The sequence below is a fragment of the Macrotis lagotis genome, chromosome 1, assembly GCF_037893015.1.
Source record: "Macrotis lagotis isolate mMagLag1 chromosome 1, bilby.v1.9.chrom.fasta, whole genome shotgun sequence".
Classification (NCBI taxonomy): domain Eukaryota; kingdom Metazoa; phylum Chordata; class Mammalia; order Peramelemorphia; family Peramelidae; genus Macrotis; species Macrotis lagotis.
Genome location: NC_133658.1, coordinates 206,541,671 through 206,565,711, shown reverse-complemented (window position 1 = coordinate 206,565,711; position 24,041 = coordinate 206,541,671).

The window sequence follows — 24,041 nt, the reverse complement described above, 5'->3', positions numbered from 1 at the left end:
TAAAGAGCGAATTTAACTTAAGGTAAAGAGGACAAAAAAATCTGAACATTTAAATCTGTCCCAAAGTGAACTAGGAGGTTTAGTAGGTATTGGGTTACTAATAATCCACAATAGAGGGGATTTAGGCTTCTATTGAAGTAAGTATCTTTCAACTCTAAGAAAAATCTATTAATCTCCTCTCTTCTATGCAGCCTTTCAGACCCCCTTTCTGTGACCTAAATGACTTTATTATATAGTGAATTCTAATTGATTCTAAAGGCATCTTTCTTTTTTCCTAGTTATTGGTGTATCTCATCATCTAATGCAATGTAAAGGGACTTGTCATTAGAGGCTCTGCTTTTGAATACTGGCTTGACAACTTGGTGACCTCTTAAACAATATACATTTTTATGAACCTTACTTTTTCTCATCTATAAAATTAGGAGATTCTATTAAATCAGTGATTCTATTAAATCAGTGATGTCAAACTCAAATAGTAATGGATTCATTAGACTTCATATTCACTTAGAAAATAAAATTTTAACTTTTTCTTATGGGCATAATGTTTTTTGGGACATTTAGGTGGCCCAGTGGATAGAGGGTCATTCTTTGAGTTGGGAAGAGTAATTTTCCCAAGCTTAAATCTGATGTGACCCCGAACAAATCAAATACCCTTGTTTGTCTCAGTTTCTTCATTTGTAAAATGAACTGGAGAAATAAATTAAAAAAACACTCCATTATCTCTCCTAAGAAAACCCTAAATAGGATTGCAAAATCTCAGACAAAACTGAAAATGACTGACCAACAAATGTAGTTTTTTTTTTTTTAGTTTTTGCAAGTCAATGGGGTTAAGTGGCTTGCCCAAGGCCACAAAACTAGGTAATTATTAAGTGTCTGAGATCGGATTTGAACCCAGGTACTCCTGACTCTAAGGCCGGTGCTTTATCCACTATGCCACCTAGCCGCCCCTAAATGTAGTTTTTAAAAATTTATTTTGTTAACCATTTTCAAATATCTTTTAATCTGACTCAGGTGACATTTAGAAGTTTTGCAGGCTATGGGTATTGAGTATGATATCTCTGCTTTAGATAATCTTCAAAGTCTCTTCCAGTTCCAAGTTTATGATCCCATGATTCTGTGATCTCTAAAGTCTTTTCAACTCTAAATTGGATCCAACAAAGCAGAATTTCACTGATGGCAGGAACCACCCCTTACTCATCTTTCTAGATCACTTAGCATAATGTTAGACAAGTCCAATAATCAACAAGTTATTATTAAGTATGCTAGGCACAGTGTTAAAAATTGTGGCTTCAAAGAAAGGCAAAAATATGACCCCTACCTCCAAGGAACTTAATTTCTGATAAGTGCGAAAACAATAAAAATTTACACAAAATTTGTATGTAGGTAGAAAGTAATAGCAGAGGGAAGGTGATGTACATGAATATATGCAGTATTGTGATTATTAAATACTTAATGAATGGTTGGATGGCTTGATGAGCAGATGATTACCATAAAAAATGTATTAATGCAAGGTAGTATCTGTCTAACTTTGCTTTCTCCAAGATGACCATATTCTTAGCCTAGCAAATCTCACTTTTATTTATAGTTTTTCCCATCCCCGGAGAACATTCTTGCACCATGGAGAGAGGGCACATGGGTACCAAACTCTTTTTAATGTTGTGCTTCATCCAAAAACATTACAAAAATAAAATTCATGTGATATAAGAAAATCCAAATGCTTTGCCCTTCCTGTTGCTACTAAGTGTACATGTCGTTAATTATCTATGCTTTACTCTTAACTTTACTTTCTCCAGGGACAGAATCCAGTAAAGAGGGATGAGTTGTTCCTGTGATGAAAATTTACCCGAGCATAACACATTGTTTATGGTATGAGGAACATTTCATTTTATTGTCTCTTTGTTCTCATGGAGACTGATCAGCATACAATAAAGAGCAATGGTTTCAGAGAAGGAAAGTATGGGTATAATCTTAGCACTGATTCTTGTTATTTGTTTGACCTGGAGCAATTCCTTTAGCTTTTCTGGGACTTAATCTTGTAATCTCCCATTTCTATATTCATTAAATTGTGATGTAAAAATAGGTGAGATGGGAGTAGCTAGGTGGCACACTGGATAGAGTATCAGCCCTGGAATTAAGAGATCCTGAGTTCAAATTTGACTTTAGACACTTGATACTTACTAGCCCTATGACTTTGGACAAGTCACTTAATCCCATCGCCTCACAGAAACCAAAAAAACCAAACAAAAAATCAGGCTAGATAATTCCAGTGCAAGCTGCCTTTATTAGACTTCATAGATACCTCCAGTGCTTGGAAGAATCTGCTTGCTAGAAAGAACAACTGCCAGTAGATTTTTGTTTGTTCAAAAGAGTGTGCCGATCAGATATTGACAATAAAGCAGAATACCTCAATCTTCAGAAATAAATGAGTTCCTTAGTCATCTCTTTATTTGGGGGGGGTGTGAAACTGGTGAGGAATGAATATAGTTGAAGAGGAAATAACTATTTAAAGTGAATTATGTATTTACTTTGCTCCTTTAAATGAAATGAAGTAAGGTCTTTGTAGGACAGGGTTTGATTCATTTTCATTTCAAGATTAAATGCTTACAAATGTTAGCCCATTGCTTATTTCTGGCAACAGGGTCGAGTTGGGATGTAGGCAGAAAGAAGACAAATCAATAAAAAATTTCTGTATCTATTATGTGTAGGTGTGAGTAAATAAACAGTTTAGGTAAAATATCTCTGGACTTATGGAATTGGGACCCTACTGGAGACACTGGGTAGAGAGACAGAGAGAATAGAGATAGTGGGAATAAAGGAGGGGAGGGAGAGAAAGAGAGACAAAGACACAGAGAGACAGAAAGACAGAATGTCACACAAACACACACACACACAAACACACTGAGAATTAGAATTTATTATCTTCTAAGCATTGTGCCAACAGTTTCTATTCTAAAAGAATTTGAATTTTAATTGGAGAAAACAAAATCAAGGGCAGTTAGAAAGAAGACGCTGGGGAAGGGACCTGCAGTGAGGAGGTGAGAGTCTAGAGAGTAAGTGAGGTGAACCTGAAGAGAAGCCACAGAATGGTGCGGACTGTGCAAGCAACGGCAGTCAGGACCAATAAGGAGAGCAGATCTGAGGGCAGAAGTGCAGGAGTGGGACAGGGAAGTGGAGAAATCAGGAGAGCTGAGCAGGGCTGAAGTGAGCAGTGGTGATAAGATCACCCGCTTTGGAGCTGAAAGCAACTTTAAAGATCATATAGATCAATGCCCTCATTTTATCGAAGAGGAAATTGAGGCCCAGAGAGGTTAAGTGACTTTGGCCCACGGTCAGGCAGCTAGCAAAAGATGCAGCCTATCTTCAGACACAGGATGCCAATTTCCAGATACAATGAGCAGCCTATAGGACACGAGAAGAGATGGGATATGCTTTAGGATTACAAAACAAAGTGATGTCTGAAGTCAGGGACAGTGGGGAGGAAAACAAGGAAGGCTTCCTAGAAGAAGTAGAAGGGAAGTTGAACTTTAAAGTTGTGAAGAAGCTTAATAGCAAAATGAGGGCAACTTCTCCTGGGGCACCAATGGCAAAGAAGAGAGGACAAGACACCGAGCAGGAAAAGTGCTGCTGTCTTCTATTTCGTGCCATTCTCTGAGCTGTGAGGACATTGGGCAGCATCTGTTACCCTGGAGACAAACTTAGGTGATGGCTTCCAGCAGATAAAAGAATGCTTTATCAGTGAAACTATAAATTCAGACACTAAATTTTATTTTCAGTAATGCCCAACTCTCACACTCTTCCCTTCTGTTTTGAATTTTCCCCTGGATCCTGATCTTTTTTCCTTTTCTCCCCCCACCCCCAATTAGTCTTTTTTGCCTTAGGTTAGTAGTGGGATCCAGGGAAGTTAGAGAACCTTTCCAGAACAACTAGCTCACATTCTCATTTTACAGATAAGGAAGGAACTTATGGTTTAAAAGTTCTTTCCCTGCATAAGGCCATTTGATTTCCACAACAGCCCAGTGCTTAGACACTGTAGTCATTATTTTCTTTATTTTACTGAGGCTCAAAGAAGTTTTAGCTACTTGTCTATGGTTGCACAGTAGGTGTCAGACCCAGGAATTAGATCTAAATTTCTCCTGACACTAAATTCAAGATGCTTTCCTCGCATCACATAATCTCAAACATACACAAGAGATAAGTAACAGAGAGAATTTGTTTCCATGGTATCTTTTGATGCCAAACTTATGGTTCTTTTCTCTTCTTTCTATTGAGGTATGGTTTTGTGAGAACAGCTAATTTACTAGGGAGCTTAGCTGATAATCAATGCATAGTCACCATGGCTTCAACTCTACAACCTTCTTTCCTCTCTCCCTCCCTTCCTTCTCCCTTTCCTTCCTTCCTTCCTTCCTTCCTCCCTTCCTTCCTTCCTTCCTTCCTTCCTTCCTTCCTTCCTTCCTTCCTTCCTTCCTTCCTTCCTTCCTTCCTTCCTTCCTTCCTTCTCCCTGATTAGGCAACACTTGGCTCCATGAAGCTAACAGCTGCATGAACAAACTGGGTTGTCATTGAAAATCACGTTAATTCTTCATATTATTCTCTCTTAGCCCCAGACATGCCATTTGAGAAAGGGAAATGACTCTGGCTTGATAGACAATAAACAGAGTTTGGGCATGTTTGTATGCTTTTCCCAGGGAAACATGACATGGGTCTATTGAATCCAGAAGTTTTCCATCCATTTTTAGCTTATTAGTTTGATAAAGGGGCCCTGATTTACCACTTCATTTGCAAATCTTGATCAAACATTAACTATGTGACTAGCACTAGGTGATGCAAAAATGTACTTGGCACAGTTCCTGCCTCTGGAGAGTTTAAACTCTGGCTCCCCTACAAGGGGAGTACATATTTACCAAGTACTCATCATACACTGAAAGCAGGTCTCAAAAGGTGTCCTTTCTTACCCTCATATTTTACCTTCTTATTCCAGGGAGCCCTTCAATAGATGCACTAACCAGAAATAAAATTGAAAACAAATAATGTAGCATTAAAAACCGTCTTGTATTATCTCCATGGAATCCCCAGTTCATTGGGTCCACTGTATAATCCAAGTTTTACTTCTCTAGTTATAAATATTTGTCTCCCATAGTCTTTTTAAAACTGTATCATGATATCAGGGGTATAGGAAACTTTATCAGTACAATTCAACTCCTTTTCTTTGACTTAGACTCACTGAGAAATTAAATGACTTGCCTAGGGTCACATAAAAAAGTGTCTTGAATCCATATCTTTTGGGGATTAGCCCTTTTTGGGGATTAGCCCTCTTTCCATAATATCATACTGCTTCTCCTGCCAAAGACTTCAATGAAAATTGTCAGTCAATTACTTATCACAGGATGACTATTGAGCCATATTAATATATGTGTAGCCAGTTAGGTAGCACAGTGGAAAGAGCGTCTAACTTAGAGTCAGGAAGACCTGAGTTCACATCTAGCATTCTAGACCAGTCACACAACATCTCTTTGCCTCAGTTTTCTTAGCTGTAAAATAAGGATGATAATGGCACTACCTTAAAGGGTTGCTTTGAGGATCAATTTTACTTATGTACAGCCTTTTATAAATATTAAAGGGTTAAGTAAATTTTAGCTAAATCATACCAAATAATAACAAATGAAGTATATGATAAAGTGGATGTTATGATATTATAATAAAGTAGGCCCTCTAATGACATATTTTACTATTTAATGATAGATTATTAGAAGTGGGGCACGTCAATTAAACTTATTAAGTATTTACTAACTGTCTAGGTTGAATGGTGAATGTGTTTCCTAGAGGCAGGGCTATATGGGGTGGGGGGAGGAAAAGAGGGAAAAAGTACTTATTATCTATTATATAATAGAACTCTACTAAGTCTATTGCAAATATTTTATCCTTAGAACAATCCTGTCTAGTAGGTGTTATTATTAATTCCAATTTTATATTATGGAAACTGAGACAGAGGTAAAGTGATTTACCTAGGGTCACACAGCTAGAAAGTGTAAGGCTAGATTTGAAGCCTTCCTGACTCAAGGACTAGCCATTATGCAATGTACCATATATCTTATGTTTATGTGGAAAGAATGAGATAAAAAAGTAAAATGTTACACAGATCTGAGTTATTTTCAGCTCTTTAGGTTTTTTTAGAGGCAACACAGTTACATAAAGATCATTGAACCTAAGGGCATAAGTCCTTGGTTCGAGTCAAGATTCTACCGTATTAGTCCTAAGATCTACAGTCTGTCATTTAAATTTCTTAAGCCTCCGTTTCCTCCTCTGTAACATGGAGAAAGGCATAGATGAGGAAGAGGGAGATGTTTCCTTACTAGGGTGACAGATAGCTCATGCAAATACAAAGAAGATATTGGGTAAATCTTATCTTTCTGTAGGACACTATATAAGCTTACGCTTCAATAAGACAAAATTCTAAAGTTAAGGGAGGAGTATCATTGAAGCATGAACAGCTTCATTAAAAGTGGAGGGGGTTATGGTATGGAATGGTGGAAAGCAGATCACTACCATAATTCATAGACCTTTTGAAATGAGGAAATATGGAAATAAAAAGTGGTACTTCCAACCTCATGGAAGCTTCTTGTAAAGAAATCCTGTAGACTGTATAAAAATATAATTGATTTGTTTAATTGCTATAATAAGATATATACAACTAGACTTGGAGTGTTAGGTATACTAACTTAAATATTGCCTTAAATACTCACTCATTGTATGAACCTTGGCAAGTAACTTAATCTCTTTTTATTCATCTGTAACAATGGGTTGTAGGTTATTATTTATAAGAAGACTATGACAGATAAATATTACTTACACCTCTAAAATCTATAAGCTATCATCCTGTGTAATAGTAACAGTTCATGTAATTGTTGATATTGTTAAGGATAATAAAGATAATAAAAGAGATAAAGAAATTAAGGGAATAGGGAACACCATGCTATTTACAACAGAAGCTTTTCCAAACTTTTATCCCTCTTCAAATTTCCCACATCTCCTCGTTTCACATTTTCCTGCAAATACAGAGGTCATTTGCTGAGGGCTCCCTTTTATCCTAAACTTTTCCTCAGCTCACATCAATCAGATGCTTTTCACCTTATCTTTACTTTTGTCTCAAACAAAGATGTGGCCCTTCATATGAAGGCAAAAAGCTCTTTACTTGCAGAAGTGATTCCACTTTTATTCTGTCTTGTTCAGAATAAAAACCCCTCTATCATTACTATGATTTCAGTATTTTCCCATCACTTCCTGTCTACTGGCTGCTTACCTACCATCTACAAACATGCCCATTCTCCTCCATCCTCAAAAGACTTTCACTTGATCCATCAGTGACATTGCTCTCTCCTGATTTTCCTCTTACCTCTCTTGTAACTCCTTTTCAGTCTCCTTTACTCAGTCTCTATCTAGGCTACTAAATGGAAGATTCACCAAGGCTTTATTTTGGACCCTCTTTTCTCTCAATAATATTTCATGTGGTGATTTCATCAACTCCGGTGGATTTTGTTCTGCCATTTCCATGAGGATGATTCTCAGATTTATGTATCCAGTTCTAACCTCTCTCCCAACTTCCAGTCTTATATTTCCAAATTATTATGAGAAATCTCAAATTAAATATTCTATAGATATCTTTAATTTAATAGAACTCATTATCTTTTCCCTCAAACTTTCCCTCTTTCCTAATTTCTCTAACATTTTTATGGTACCCTCATTCTCCCAGTCACTCAGGCTCATAACCTAGGTATTATAGTCAACTTCTTTATTCTGACACACACTCCTTTCACCAATCAAATATGTTTCCAACTTTTATTGATTCTAAATTCAAGGTATCTCTAGTACACAAACATCCTTCTCTGTTTTGACATTTCTATCACCTTGGTACAAGCCTTCTTTGCCTCATGTCTAGATTATTGCAATAGCTCTCTGGTGGTTCTCTCTACCTCAAATCTCTTCCCACTCTAGTTCATCCTCTTTTTGACAATTCATCTGTCAAAATGATCTTTCTAAAATATTGATCTGTCTATGTCATATGACCCTCTCTCCAATAATTTCCAGGACCACCCTATTTCTTCCAGGATCAAATACAACATCTTTTGTTTGACTTTTAAAAATCCTTCATAACCTTACTTCTTCCTATCTTTCCAATCTTCTTATATCTTATTCACATTTATGTTCTCTAAGATCCATTGGCAAGAACACTTCTCACACATAACACTCCATCTCAAAGCAGGGTGCTTTTTTAGAAGTCTATGAGATTCTTCCTCTTCTTTCCCCTCTCTCCTCCTCCTTTTCCTAGTTCTTTTTCAGGTCCTAGCTAAACTCTTTCAGAAGTCTTCACTGATTCCTCTTAATGCTGTAGCCTTCCTTCTGACATTATTCCCCAATGTATTCTGGATATATCTTGTTAGTGCATAGCTATATATATGTTATTTCCATCACACAGCCATTGAGAACAGGGTCTATTTTCTTTTTTTTTTTGTTTTTATTTCATTTGCTTTGCCTTTCAATGTACTCTCGGGGCTTATGACCAACTCATAGCAGTCACTTAACATTTGCTTCTTCGTTACTTGACTTGGCTATAGAAATTAAACTAGAACTAGTTGGAAGGTACTGAGGTAGATTCCAGTTTGATATAAGAAACTTCAATGAAAATTATTCCAATGTGACACTTGAGAGTGGGTTTTCAATTGGAGGGTTGGTAGCTTCTTTTCAGCAGTATTATTGTACTTAAGATGGCATTTAGTAGGAACTTACTAAAGGTTTATTGGTTGATTGATTGCAGATGGGATTCCAATTAAGATTTGAGTGGTACTACATGAACTTTGATGTCCTTTCCTGCTTTTAGATTATTTAAATCTGCAAGCCAGTAATAATGAGTACATAGCCACATGGGTGACTAATTCCTGTCCTGACCAAATTGGTTTTACCCAAACCTCTTGCAATTAAAGACTCCATGCAGACAGTCTGTCTCTTCTAAAGTTTATTAGCATCATCCTTTAAATCCTGGAATTCTCTGTCCCCATATTTTCCCTATTTCTTACCTCCCAGCTAAAGACAGATTCTCTTTATTTCTTTTCTTTTTTTAAATTTTATTTTCTTTTTCTCTCTTCCCCACCTTTGCCATGAAGCATGTTGAAATGTTGTGCTAGTCCTAGGGAAAAAGAAATATACTTAATTACTAGGGGACTGCAGTGAATTTACTATTGGCTGCAGTAGAGTTAAGAGTGTTCATTCTCCTGAGATTTCAGAGCAGGTTGCATTCCTGCTGGAACAGGTGGCCATATGGGTTATTGGCATGGCATTAGTTAGAGATAACGGTGCCATTAATGCATGTCAGCCTCATGCCAGACAGGTCTAATCTGAGGGGGCTCGGCAGCCCCGGGCAAATTGGAATACATTCAATGCTCACAACCCCCCAGTTACTTTCCTGCAGAAACAGGCCATATTAGCCAAGGTTTGGTTTTAAATCACACATCAGGCAGCCACTGTGATACTGGATTTCCCTGAGCTAAAGACTTTCAGTGTTCCACCTTACATATTAGCATTATAAGGCTATTTTTTTAAAAAAAATAAAATCTATAGGTACTATTGAAGATCTTACTTTAATGACCTGGCAGAGATAATAATGATGGGATGGCAAGAGCAGTCTCACACTTGATTTTCAGTAGCTGTTGGGGATTTGTTTTAACATCCCCAAAGAGACAAGATAGGATGGGTAGAGGAGACATTTGGGTTAACACTCACAAGCAGACAATCCAGGTCACTCAGGCAGCAATTTCAATATGTAAATAGTACTTCTCCATGAAGTTGTGCCTTTCAAAACCCTAAATTTTTTGTTTTCCAAATGTCTTTTGAAGAATCAAATCAAGGCCTAGATCAGAAGAACAGGATGCATCAGGGATACCAGGTAGAGAGGATTGCAGGTGCTATTTCATAACATAGGTAAGGGAGAAGAGGCCACTGTGGGGGTGTCCAATAAGAGGGGTAGTTGATTGTTCTGGCATTTCCATTGACCTTTTTAAGTGTGATAAAGGCAAAAAAAGCTGTTGGCCTATCAGTGGTTTGATAGATGTAAGAAACTGGCTATGATTTAGAAACACAGATTTTATAAACAGAAAGTGCATGCATTACAATGAGGTTGTTTATTAAGAGAGCTTTGAATGTAGTACAAGATCAGTAAAGAACAAGGATCATGGGGTAATAGTACTAATTAGAGTTGGATCTTCTTTCTTGACTTGGTACAAAGAATCCTGGTTTTGGAATCAGAAAACATGCAGGAAAATTCTTCCAACTGTGTGTCCTTGAGTAAATCATTTCCCTCTCTGGGCTTTAGTTTCCACATTTATAAAGCAATTGTGTGTGCGTGGGTGTCAGATTAGGTCATGAGTTTATAGTTTTAGCCTAATGGGGATTGTAGGTGTCATTAGATTCAAATCTACTCATTTTATAGATGAAGAAACTGAGGTTCAGTGGGATAGCTAAGTACAAAACTTTATAATCTCTTGTATATTCATTGTGGTGTCTGTGGGGTATTCAATGGCTGAGTATCCTATTTGTTCCTCTTAGTAATCTTCAAATTGTAAAACCATAAAATCAAAGCCAGTCAAGTGTTGAAGGTCCATAACAGAACAACTAAACTGGGTTTCCCAACTCTAGATCAAGGTCTAACTTGCTTTGATAGAATGGCAAACTAAGTTAAATCATAACACTTGCTATGAAAAGTTGGAGCTATCACCAAGGGTCTTACAGATGGAAGGTACTTCTGAACTAGGATCATGGATACTGGAATGCATGGATTCCTGCAACACATCCTGAAAGCTGTCAAAAATGGTCATCAGACCTAGAGGACTAAACAGAAAGACCTTAAGCAAAATGGAATCAGTTTTCTGAAGTGAGGAGACAAGTCTAGAATTAGAGAATTTATGCAATAAATATATATATGAGAGATGAGGGAATGTATCAACATCACTGTTTTATCACATATAAACTGCTGACTTTAGAGCTTTAGTTTCATCATTGGTATAATAGTATTTATACTGACCACCTCATGGGTTTGGTGGACAGAAAGACCTTTACAAAGCTTAAAGTACTGTATAAATGTGAATTATTATTAATATCAGGTGATCAATCTGTCACATATTTATTGAATACTTACTCTATATCCCATGTGCTGGGAATTCTGGAAGTCATTAGAAATCTATATCACAATCCTTGCCTCTAGCATCTTAAGATCTAGTCAAAGAGAAAGCTAACTTATATAAAACAATTATAGAAAAATTAAAGAAACCAATACATTTCTGAGTTTATATGCTAAAGTACAATATGAGGTCAAAGAAGTAATAGTCAAAGGACACGGATAGTTGGGAAATCTTTATTAGAAAAGATGGAGTATTCGCTTGGTCTTGTGAGGATACTGAGTCAATCTGACAGGTGTCTAATTAATTGAGGATAAATTTGCTCCAGAAATAGAAACAAGCTTATATCAAGGTTCATGAAGAAGCTTCTAAAGGTATTTGCATGTGGAGGAGAGAGAATCTTACCAGTAAACACTAGGTAAAAGAGATACTTGTCAAGTAGACCCCCAGCTAACAGATCAGCAACAACTCTGCAGCTGTGACCACTGCTGTCAAAAGGGGAAAGACATTTCCTTCAAGGTGAACATAGATTTTCTCATGTCCCAGTAGCCCTACAGTCTGGAAGCAGGTGGCATCTGCCTGCCAGGCCATTCATTTACTTAGATAGTTCTTTGCTGAGTGCAAACTGGAAGAAAAGGTTGCAAGGCATGACACAAGGTAGTCATTTATTATCTTCCCAGCAGACCTTTAAGGAAAATGCATACATTCCCTGGGATCCTAAGTTCTCCTTTTCGGTTCTATTGGATGTGCACTTTTAAGGTCCTGTTTTGACTTATGCAATCACATGAAATTGAATTAAGTCTAGAAAAAAATAATAGTTCCAAAGAATTTGACCACTTCATATTGAATTTCTTCATGAAAGCCTCTGGTCTTTTACAAAGCTGAATTCTCTAAGTAGACCTGCCTGATGCAATTTTAGGAGCTCCAGGAAAGAATACCCACTTTGTTTGACCACTAAAACTACCTCCAGCTGCTTCTGAGGCCTCCAATCTGCTTTATCAGGATATCGAGGAAAGGAAGGAAATCTCTTTCCTCAAAATTACAGATATCTTTTAAAATGCCATTGAGGCTAGGACAAATGAGTTGAAGCTACTCAAACTAAGGTGAAAAATTATATTAGGGATGAATTAGGAGTATATGGAAGAGAGCAGGAAGGATGTTAGAGACCATCTAGTCCAGCTCTTTCAATTTGCAGATGAAAAGCTGGGGGCCAGAGAGTCATAGAGGGAAGAAGTCACAGAGCTGAAATTAAATTCTCCATTCTCTGATTCCAAATCCAGTACCAATTCCACAGTAACAACCCTGTCCCAGAATGAGGTCCCTTTTAAGCCTAGGACTATGATCCTTTAATGAAATATACCCAAAATGAAGGTTTAAAGACAAGGCAACCTTTTTGTACTTAATAATTTGGCAGAGGACCTGCTGGCAATTTGGATTCAATTATATAAACCTTCAATCAGTCATTCCTTCTTTCATTACTCTAATCATTTATGATCTGATTTTAAATTATGTTCAGTCCTTTGGCTAGCACTCTCAGCCCTTTCTTCTAAGGGCCTAACCCCAATCCTTAGGATAGCAAGGATGAAGAGGATTTTATGACCAAGGATTGCCAAAGAAGTGTTATGACAGCCAGGGCAAGTTTTGAACACTTTCAGTAGCATTTGCTGTTTAAACATATGGTTCTAGACTGATTGGGTTGGGAATCCTGAGTTTTAGCAGTAAGCAAAGGATTCCCAACCCAACATGGAGCTGGGTCACTAACTTATGAAATGGGAGAATCTCTTGGTTTTGGGACATTGATACTATTTGTAGCTGGTGAATTTTAAACTTTTCATTGACTTTAAATACAGTCAGCAAAGAATATGGGTAGGCTGTAATTGCTATCTGTTTCTCATATGTCTGTTGTTCCAGTCACTGAGGAAGACAGATCCCAGCTATGCTTCACTTCACTTCCTATTCCCCTGCCATCTTCTCAGCTTACCACCAGCCTTCCACACAGTCTAGAAGGCATGCACTAGAAATTTTAACCATTTCATCTTTAATTATATGGTGTTTTGCTATCCTGATCTAGCTTGTTTCGAAAGTCTCACGTTTTGCCAGAAGTCTTTCCCAGTTCTCCTTAGTCTTAGTTTCTTCCATGTGAGGTTAACATCAATTTATACTATAGGTAGTTTATTAGGACATAGTTATTAGCATTTGCCTCTCTTATTAAACTGTGAGCCCCTTGAGTTAAAAGAGACTTCCCTTCCCTTTCTTTGTATCCTAAGAAATTAGAACAATATCTAATAGTAGACACTTAATAATTGCTAGTTGACTGACTGTTCGACTGACCATGGTAACTCATGACACAGAAATGTGCAGAATGGCCCTCAAGTCTATGCTGTTCCATTCTGCTTCTTTGATGACAATAATAAAATAGTGGAAAAATCTAAGGAATAATATGGCAACCTACTATTTCCTGTATTTTCAACTGAATCCCATTAATGTGGATGAACATGTTGTAAATAAAATCAGAAGATAAGGGACAATCACAGCTAAGGGAAAGGTTGACTCACAGAATTTGTGAAGTGGGTTTTTGCATGCATCTAAAGGCAAAAAGGAATATTGTCATATAAGATAGTTATCTCTTAATCCAGTGCTGCTCACTTCTGCTGTGACAATGAAGCAGATTGTGTGTATGTGTGTGTGTGTGTGTGTGTGTGTGTGTGTGTGTGTGTGTGTGTGTGTGTGTGTAGCTGGACCAAGGACATCACAAGGGTTGTCTTGACATGTAAATGAATTAGATTTAAGTCAGTCAGTTCCCCAAAGTTAGCAGTCTCACTATTTTACTAATTTTTCAAGTATTGTTAAAGTTCTGGCAGGACAAAAATCAAGACAACCTACAATGACCTGGGATACAGTGGCATATTCAATGTCTGAACAAGCAGCAAGTGATCCACAGACCTGTTTCTCCCTCCTTCTTGGAACTATTGTTTTCATTCACCCATTCTGCCAGGGGGAAGTCTTTACTTGCCTGAGGTAGATATTCCATAACTAACAAATTAAGTAACTAGACTATATATACATATACATATACATATATATATATATATATACAAATAAGTATGTTATATATGTATGTATATGTATGCATATGCACCACATAAAAACATCTTTATTTACAAACACAGACTCTCCCTTTCACACACCCACAACACACAGCCTGAACCATATTGTTGATATGTGCCTCTATTTTAATAATGATATCAAACTGCATTTTGCTTTCATTAAAGGCAGGTAGATAGGGAAATGAATAGAATATTGAGCCTGGAGACAAAAAGTTTTGTTCAGTTGCTTTCAGTCATGTTTAACTTCATATAAGATTTTCTTAGTAAAGATAATGGAATACTTTGCCATTTCCTTCTCTAGCTCATTTTGCAGATGAGGAAACTGAGGCAAACATGATTAAGTGACTTGTCCAGGGCCATATAATTAATAAGTGTCTGAGACCAAGTTTGAACTTAGGAAGATAATTCATCTTAAGTCCAAGTCCAGTGCTTTAACCACTTTACCACCTACTTTTCCAGAATCAGAAGACCAGTGTCAAACCCAGTGTCAGATGCTCATTTGTAGTGTAATCTTGGACAAGTCACTTAACTTCTTTTTGTCTCCATTTCTCTATCTGCAAAATGTATATCTTCTAAGATTGTTTTGAGGACCAATCAATAATATCCATAAGGTACTTAGCATAGTTCCAGGTACATAGTAGATACTATATAAATGATAATTATTGTTATTATTATAATGACTTATACAGTGGACTGCTATACACTATTGGGGTCCTCTGTCTTTTCTTTCCACTGTTCTGTATTAGTTCCTAGCTGCTTCCAATACTGATTCTACACTGAATTATAACTTTTATGAAACCTTTTACATTTATTAGATGACCTCATGATCTTCATATATTCCCATACCAGAAGTTCAAAAAGCCTGTAGACTAGACATTGCTTCTTTTCACAGAATCACAGAATTCGAGGATAGAAAGAGGCCTCAGCAGCCACCAAATTCAATCTGTGAAAAATTTCCAAGTGTAACATACTTAATAAATTGTCCAGTTTTTACTGTAAGTCGTCCAAGAAGGATCCCCCAATTCTTGAAGCAGCCCATTTCACTTTTGGGTATTGGAATTATTAGGAAATTTATCATTGCATCCGAATCAATTTGCCTCTTTGTAGGTTCCAATCACTGTTCCTGGTTCTGAAGCCAAGGAGAACAAATTTAATACCCCTTTCATATAACAGGCCTTTAGCCACTTAAAGATGACTTTCATTCTGTTTTGGCCCTCTCAAACCTTGAACTCTTCTTTCCTGCAAATTAAACATAGTCATTCATGTAACAATCTTTATCATTCAACTAACTGATCCTTATATATCATATGTTCCTGACACTTCACCATCTTAATTCCCCTGATTTGGACATTCCCCAGTTTTTAAATGTCTTCTGAATGCAACACTCTGGATAAGGTTTTATAAGAGCAGGTTACAGTAGGGACAATCATTTGCCTATTCCTGGAATACTCTTCTTAATGCAGACCAATATTGCATTAGCATTTTTGGCTGCCACATCATACTGCTGACTCATATTGAACTTTCAGTCCACTAAAATCTCCAGATTGCTTTTAGAACAAATGCTATCTGACCATTACTCTATTTTATGCTTGCAGCAAAGTTCAGGACTATACATTGAGCTCCAGTGATTTCATTTTAGATTCCTTCTAATTCAGTAAGATCCTTTTGGATTCTGACTCTTTCATTCAATTTTATAACTGTTCTTCCTAGATTTGAATTATCTACAGATTTGATAAACATGCCATCTTTACCTTTATCCATGAATAAAAATGTTAATCAGTAAAGAGTAAAAGGTCAAAACACAAATCCCTGGGAAATTCCACTGGAGACTTACTATCAAGTTGACTTTGAACCATTACCAACTATTCTTTGAACCCAGTTGTCTAAGCACTTCTAAATACAGGTGATTGTATTATCATCTAATTGCCATTCCTCTAAATTCTCCAGATTCTTGTGGATATATGAATGCTTTATCAAAAATTTTGTTAATATCTAGATAAGTTATTGTAATAGACAGTCCTTCTTCTACTATTTTATTCATCCTATCAGAAAAAAGAAATTAGGTAATAGAATGTCTTATTCTTGATGAAGCCATTCTAGCTCTTTTCAATCACTACTTGCCTGACTATTTTTTAAAAAAATCTTTTATATGATACATTCTAAAATTTATGATTTCTGAACTCTATTTGTTTACCATTTTATCCTTGAAAATCAGCCCTTCTGCACTCATGTGGTACTCTGTTCATTACTTTGATTTTTCAAATATCAATTATAATAACGCAGCAATGATATATTCTAAATCTTTCAGGATCCAGATGGGCCTTCTCTGGATCAAGTGACTTTAATTCCATCAAGGGATTACCCACAGGTGTTCTCTTCCTATCTCCTTACTTTTCTTGAGGTATCAACCTATGGTTAACCATTTTTGTTCTGTCAATTTTTATCCAAAGATAGTCTCTTTATTAGTTGCTATTATATGATCATAATTATCCTATGCTATTGCTAAATAATCTTAGTGAGCGGCACAGGGTACAAAGGTGCTGGGTCTAGAGTTAGGAAGACCCGAGTTCAAATATGGCTTCAGGCATTTGATATGTGTACATCCTTGGCCAAGGCATTTAGCAACTGTTTGTTCAACCCTAAAAGGGAATAGTAACTTACTTCCCAAGGTTCTTGAAAGGATCAAATGATTTAATATTTGTAAAGAACTTAGCACAAAGTCTGTCACATATGTACTATACAAATCATCATCATCATCATCATCATCATCATCATCATCATCATCATCATCATTGTCATTGCCACTGTTGTTGGTGTCATTATTATTATTCCTGAACCTGATAAATCTATAAAGGAGTCATAGCTAGGGAGTGGTGTTTTAGACTGGAAATTCACAGGGATGGTGAGTGGAGCCATAGCTCAACTGATTAATATATTCATTCCATAAATAACAGTATTGATTGATTATAGTTCCAGGAACTAGAGGTAAAGTGGGATGAGAGTGGTAAGGGGAGATGGGAAGTAAGCAATGAGGTTGGTCAAGTAACAGCTACAAAGAAACACATTTAGGTTTGATCTGAGGAACAAAAAGCAATATCCAAACTATTAGGGCTCTCTAAAAATACTTCGGAGTATTTTGAGAGGTGGGGCAGCAGTGGTGCAGTGAAAAGAGCACTGGGCTTGGAATCAGGAAGACTCATTTTTGTGAATTCAAATTCAGTCTCAGACACCAGTTGTGTGAGTCTGGGCAAATATTGTAACCCTGTTTGTCTCAATTTTCTCATCTGTAAAATGAATTGAAGACGGAAATGGCAAACCACTTTAGCATCTTTGTCAAGAAAACTACAAATGAGGTCATGAAGGGTCAGACATAACTGAACAATAAAATTTTGAGAGGTAATGAATTCTTCCTCATGGGAGATAAGCAAGCAAAGGCTGGATAGCCACTTGCCTATTAATAGAGGTGAATCTTTCTCAATTATGAGTTGTATTAGTCTCCTTTCAATTCTGAAATTCTCTGCCTCTGTAAGCCAGTATTGCTTGATGATCTGGGACACCTTACAATCCAACTCACTACTTGGCAAGGTATCTGTGATTTCAAGAGGAACAATGAAAATAGATAATATTAAATTACAATTTGGCTGACAAGCAAATGGGGTCAGGAGAACGAGCACCAGACACTCAATGGGAGGGTGAAGGCAATCATCAAGGATGATGTGAGAGGCATGATGAGAAGTAATGGGGCAAAATGAAGGTAGGAAAAAAAAAGTTGGTTGCATAATCAGGATGAGCAGGTGGCAAACACTATTGCTCAGTGGAAAAACCTCCCCAGAGAAGTGATGGAGTTTCCTGAGACATTGGAAACTAGACAAGGCAAAGACATAATATACACATGGGATCAATTCTGCCCTGGCAAAGAATCATTCTAGATGATCTAATGGTCTTTTCTGTCTCTGATTTAATGACAGAGAATGCAGGAATAGATCAGAAGATTTTGACTTGAATGTGAAGATATAAAATGTGAGAAAACTGGATAATATATCATTTTTTTCTGGTGTATGCCTCTGTCCTTGATGTTTCTGTCTGCATAGTAATAATAGTAGGGATTATTAGTAGTAATGATAACAATAATATCAAAATTGAATTTTGAGATTTAAAGTAGCTTCACATGTATCTCTTTTTATCCTTAGAAAAGTCCAATGAGTCTGTTTTGAAAATAATGTTTAATCATATTTATAAATCACCCATTTCACATATGAGGAAACTGAGTCCAAGAGCCTTTCTAAGGTTGCAGATCTAGAACATGCCTGGGACAGATTTCTTTTCTGTCTTCCAAACTTGAAGTCCAACATTCTACCTATTTTGGCACCCACAGTAATTAAATGAAATTTCTCTGAAGAGAAGTTTGCCCCATTAGTGTTTATGTGGTATAGATGAAGAAGGGGTGAATTGATCCTTTTTTGTTGTCCTGGAGTATTTGCTGTTTAAAGTTAAATAGGGGAAAAAAATCAAGAAACAGCGTAAAAATGACAATTGACTTGAAATATACTGCTTGTAGTTAATTATGACATTAAGACAATTGTTAGTTTTGGAAAAATTTTCCAATTTTCTATAATGAAAACCTTCCATTTCAACTTCTCTGATTCTCAAAAGTAAATTCATAGTAATTGAAACAAAACAAAATGAAAAATGAAAAAAAAAGATACCAAAAAGGAATTTAACTTGATAGCTTTGGGCAATTTTGGTTATGTATATAATTTCACCAAAACTTCAGGCTGAAAATATTTATTGTCTATGGACAAGAGACATATAATCTAGATAAGTTTAATTAGAAAGCAGTTTACATTAGAAAGGATCAGGCAGTTTTGGTGAATCCTAAGCTCAATTGAGCAGTTGGCACAAAGATTGATGACTTCTTCTTTTTTTTTGGGGGGGGGGGGTTGTAGCGGCAGAAGCCTGAAGGGTAAAGATCTCTTCCAACTATGACTTTTGAGGATTCTAAGATTCTGTTCTAGGCCCTGGGGAGAAAACCAGCAAAAACAAATCAGTCAATGCTCCAAATCAGTCAATTTCTTTATAAAGCTAACTTTTTACTTTATCTTGGTTGTTGGATTATATAAGAAGATGTTGGAGGATATATTCCTGAACTAAAATGCAGAATTGAAGCTGGTTTGGATCCTATATGAAAAGTATTTTTTATTACAGACATTTAAATATTTAAGGAAAAATTGGGACACTTCTAGCTAAGAATTATGCAAACAAATCATAAGAAACCTATTTCATTTAAGAAACTCATTAACAAATGATTAATCTTAGTATAGCATCACATTCAACTCTGAATGGTCACCAGAAATTTGAATTTCTGGCACACTTACCAATGGTATGAGCATCAGCTGGTCACTTGACCACAATGATTTTCGCTTTCCTCTTTTATGAGCTAAGGATGATAATACCTATAACATTTGCCTCTGGTGGTATGCTGGTAAATGTTTAACAATCAGCTCTTTGGGAAAAGTATTCACAAAATACTTTATAAGTTTAATCTTCATCATTAAATTTTGTTCATCACTATCATAAGCCTAGGAAAATTACTGATGCTTTGATTAATGGCATTTGATGATTTCTAAATTATAAATTATCACAGAGAAAATCTAACTTTTTTTATGAACCAATACAAGCTAGCTCCCACATATTAATGCTACTTTATAGGATTATTGAGGCAATAAAATAATATGTTTAATGTGGTTTGTAAACCTCAAGTTGCAATATAGATGTCAGAAAATATTAATTCACTATTAAATGTAGGTTTATTTGAGCTATTAGGGTTATCATTTTTTTTAGGATTTTACAAGCCAAATGGGGTTAAGTGGCTTGCCCAAGGCCACACAGCTAGGTAATTATAAAATGTCTGAGGCTGGATTTGAACTCAGGTACTACTGACTCCAGGGCTGGTGCTCTATCCACTGTGCCACCTAGCTGCCCAGGGTTATCATTTTTAAAGATCATTTAAGAGTCATCTTCTTGAACGTCAGGATATGTAAGTTTGTATAGAGAGGCAGTTGCGAAATTTTCTGAGTGATAATTTACACATTTGAAATCACCAATTGCTACAAATCAGGGCATCATTTATAATAGCTTTTTTATTATTTAGACTTAAGCTAATGGATAAAATATGTAAGTTTACATGTATTTGGATGCTTATTTTTCATGCATCAGCTCACTTTTTCAGGGCTACTCTTCAAACCTTGTCAAGTTAATAATTGTGATTTCACATGAGCCAGTTAAATACTTCAAGGCGCTTAACCTTGGATAGAAGGTGCTGCTGTTCATCACCTCCCCTATTTGTTCTTAACTTTTTAATCTTCTAATTCTTTGTAGATGACCTTGAATTTTTTGACAACTTCCCAAAAGGATCTTAACAACTTCAAAATATGTAATTCATGCTCTTTCTGAGAAGCTATAAAATTAGTTTTGAATCTGACATTCCATCAAGTTCCATTTCTTTTAAATAATTACCTACCACATTTTAAAAACATTTCCGTGATAATATTCCAATTTTATTATTTGTCTGGACAGGGGAACAAAATGTTATCTCATATTCTCTCCTCCAACAAGATGTCTACTTTGTACTTTTGAAAATCTTACAATATTTCTTGATAACAGAAATTACTTTGATTATATCCATAAACAAATAATAAAACAGTTATATGCTTAACAATGATGTTTGATAAAATCAAAGAGGATATCTTGCACAAGTTCTAAACTTAAAATATGACACTATTGCTAGTTATTATTATTGATAGTGGTGGCTATGGTGGTGATGATAGTGGTTCTATTAAGAGGATTTCTATAGAAATAATGAAACCTTCTAGGTAATTGTGTTTGTGAATGGTAATCTACACCACAATTATATCAAGCTCTGAAACTTTGTAGAACCTTTTAAGTGATATATATATATATATATATATAGATTTAGATATAGATATATATAGATATATACACACACATAATCTCTCAAAAGACTTCAGATTAACTGTACAGGAAAAATCAAATGGATGAAAAATGTTAGGAAAATTTAATCTATCAAAACATAAGTGTTGAACAAGCATACAGGAATGATAATGAAGTGGTTCAAGAATTGAATAAAGGGAAGAAGAGTTTAGATTTCATTTAACCAATGCTTTGGAAAATCCCTAGATTCCTTCTGAAACAAAAACACTGCTATTGAAGTGATATGTCATTGCAAATTAATAATTCAAAACAAATTTTTTAAGTGCCTGGTATATATATTCTAATCATTGTACTAGGCAGACAAAACAAGTGATAAACAGTTCCTGCCCTCTCATTCTAGTACAGTTCAATAGGTCTAGATGAGAAGGGAATGTGCACTAAGCATGGGGAATAGTCTATAATCATCCATAAAAGTGAAAATTTCAAGGAAGAGATAAAGGAGCATAATTTGATAGGTATTGGCATATTTGCTGAGGATTTACTATGGGACAGGCTCTGTGGGTGACATGAAAAAGTATTCAGAATACCTACCCTAAGGGGATCTGATGTTCTAATTGAAAAAATGATACACATACCAAAAATGTTTTCTAAAAGTATACAAGAAAGCATGTTTTGTGTCAAAAGCATAATGCAAACAAGTACAATAGAAATTCAGAAAAGGGCTGAATCTGTGATTTTAGTGATATAGGGAACGCTCAAGTGAAGAAAACTTTCCAACAAGGCAAAAAATGGGATCTATAACACTCCCAAGTGCAATCAAATCAGATTAAAATATAGTTGACATTTAACAAAATAAACTAAAAAATACACAGGGATAATGTTAATAAATATCGAGTCAGTGTGTGGACTTGATGGATCCCGTTATACTTATTTCTAAATGAAGTTAAGGCCATTGTTTTAGAACACTAAGAGGTTAAATGATTTTCCCAGGATCACACAATAAGCATATGCCAAAGATAAGTTTAGAAGGTGTGTTTTCATGACTAAAAGTCCAATTTACTTGATCTGACATCATGATGCCTCTTAAAACAATTCAAAAAGGAGAAGATAGCTATTTTGAATGTGTATTCTTAGGAAATATTTTACCAAGCAGGTGAGATTGGCCTAGACCTTGAAAAAAATGGGCAGGATTTTGATCAGTGGAAAGATAAGATTGAGGTAAAGAACCAGAGTCATTTAGTTCTTTTTTTTTTTAGGTTTTTGCAAGGCAAATGGGGTTAAGTGGCTTGCCCAAGGCCACAGGGTTAGGTCATTATTAAGTGTCTGAGATCGAATTTGAACCCAGGTACTCCTGACTCCAGGGCCAGTGCTTTATCCACTGCGCCACCTAGCCGCCCCCCATTTAGTTCTTTCATCAGTTTATATCTTGGTTAGAGCCTGCAAATGAACATGAGTTATAGTCATTTAAACAGGAGGAAAAGAACAGTCTAGAATTGTTTTATGAATGTACAAAATTTTTAAATGACCCCAAACTATTCCTAGAATTAAAAGTTTACTTTTTAAATGCTAATATTTTACCTACATTGTTTTTTTGACTGAGTCACTTGGAGCCTGGGAAAAGAAGTAGAAAAAAATAGAATCATTACCTTAAACTTCACCATTATTCATAATGTAATAGATGTTAGAAATCATTTAAATGAATCTCATTAGTTCATAGATGAAATTAGAGACAATTAAGAATTTGGGAGTCTTAAAATTTATATTCATTTTTATTCCTATGAATTTTTCCTTGTAAGTTATAAGAATCCTTTTGATGAGCCTATTTATACTTACTGTAATCACAATAATTTGTCTGACCCAGAGTCTAAGGCATCATCTTGTTTAAAAGTCTTTAAGGTTTTATTCCTAAATACTTGACTTGGATATAGTATATGGGCTATCATATAGTGTTGAGAAAAGAGAATGACCTTTGGAATCAAATGATATGGGTTCAAGTTTCTTGTCTGCCACCTTCTAGGTATTTGGATTAAGAAAAATCAGCTTATTTTTCTGGACCTTCATCTCCTCATAAAATGAGATGGATAGATCAGATGATCCTTAAAATCTTTTCCAACTAGAAATCAGGTGACTCTATTCATGTCTACAAAAGCACATCAATAGCTATTGAAATTTTCCTGCATAATCAATGGCAAATCAGTGATATGTCTATATAGCTTCAATGACTCCATTTATTTTATATTTTGTTCTCCAAAATGCCTGATCCTGTTCTTCCTCAATAATTCTCGATTTCCATTCACATTTTAATATCTAGTGATCCCATAAAAGAAAACACCAGCAAAGAAATTGCTTCCAGAAAATATGGCAATAAATAGGAGGTAACAAAGGGCTTCCTTACCTTTGTCTCCTAATAAATGATGATTAGGATGGGAGAAATTCAAGCACTTAGCCTGTATTTTAATTCTCAAAGTTGTTAGAGCAGTAGAAGCACATTGATATGTGTGTCTCCTTGTAGGGAACTGGAAATGAATTCTCTGACATTTCGCTCTTAAACAAAATGTATATGTGTTTCCTGTCAAGTTTGGGGTTATTTATTTGCCACTGGAATACCCAGGTCGCTGTAGCTAATCTTCAAGAATATTACTTGATGGACCATTATGGACAAGATTTACTTGATATTTGCCCTATTTCTAAATTTGCACATTGATTTTAAATAGTGTCCAGAGTTCTCAGTTGAGAAATGCTCTCCTTTCTTAGCAGTTGGCATACTGGAATAGGGCCAAGCATTGATTGTTCAGGGGTAATATTGTTCAGAGAAATGACT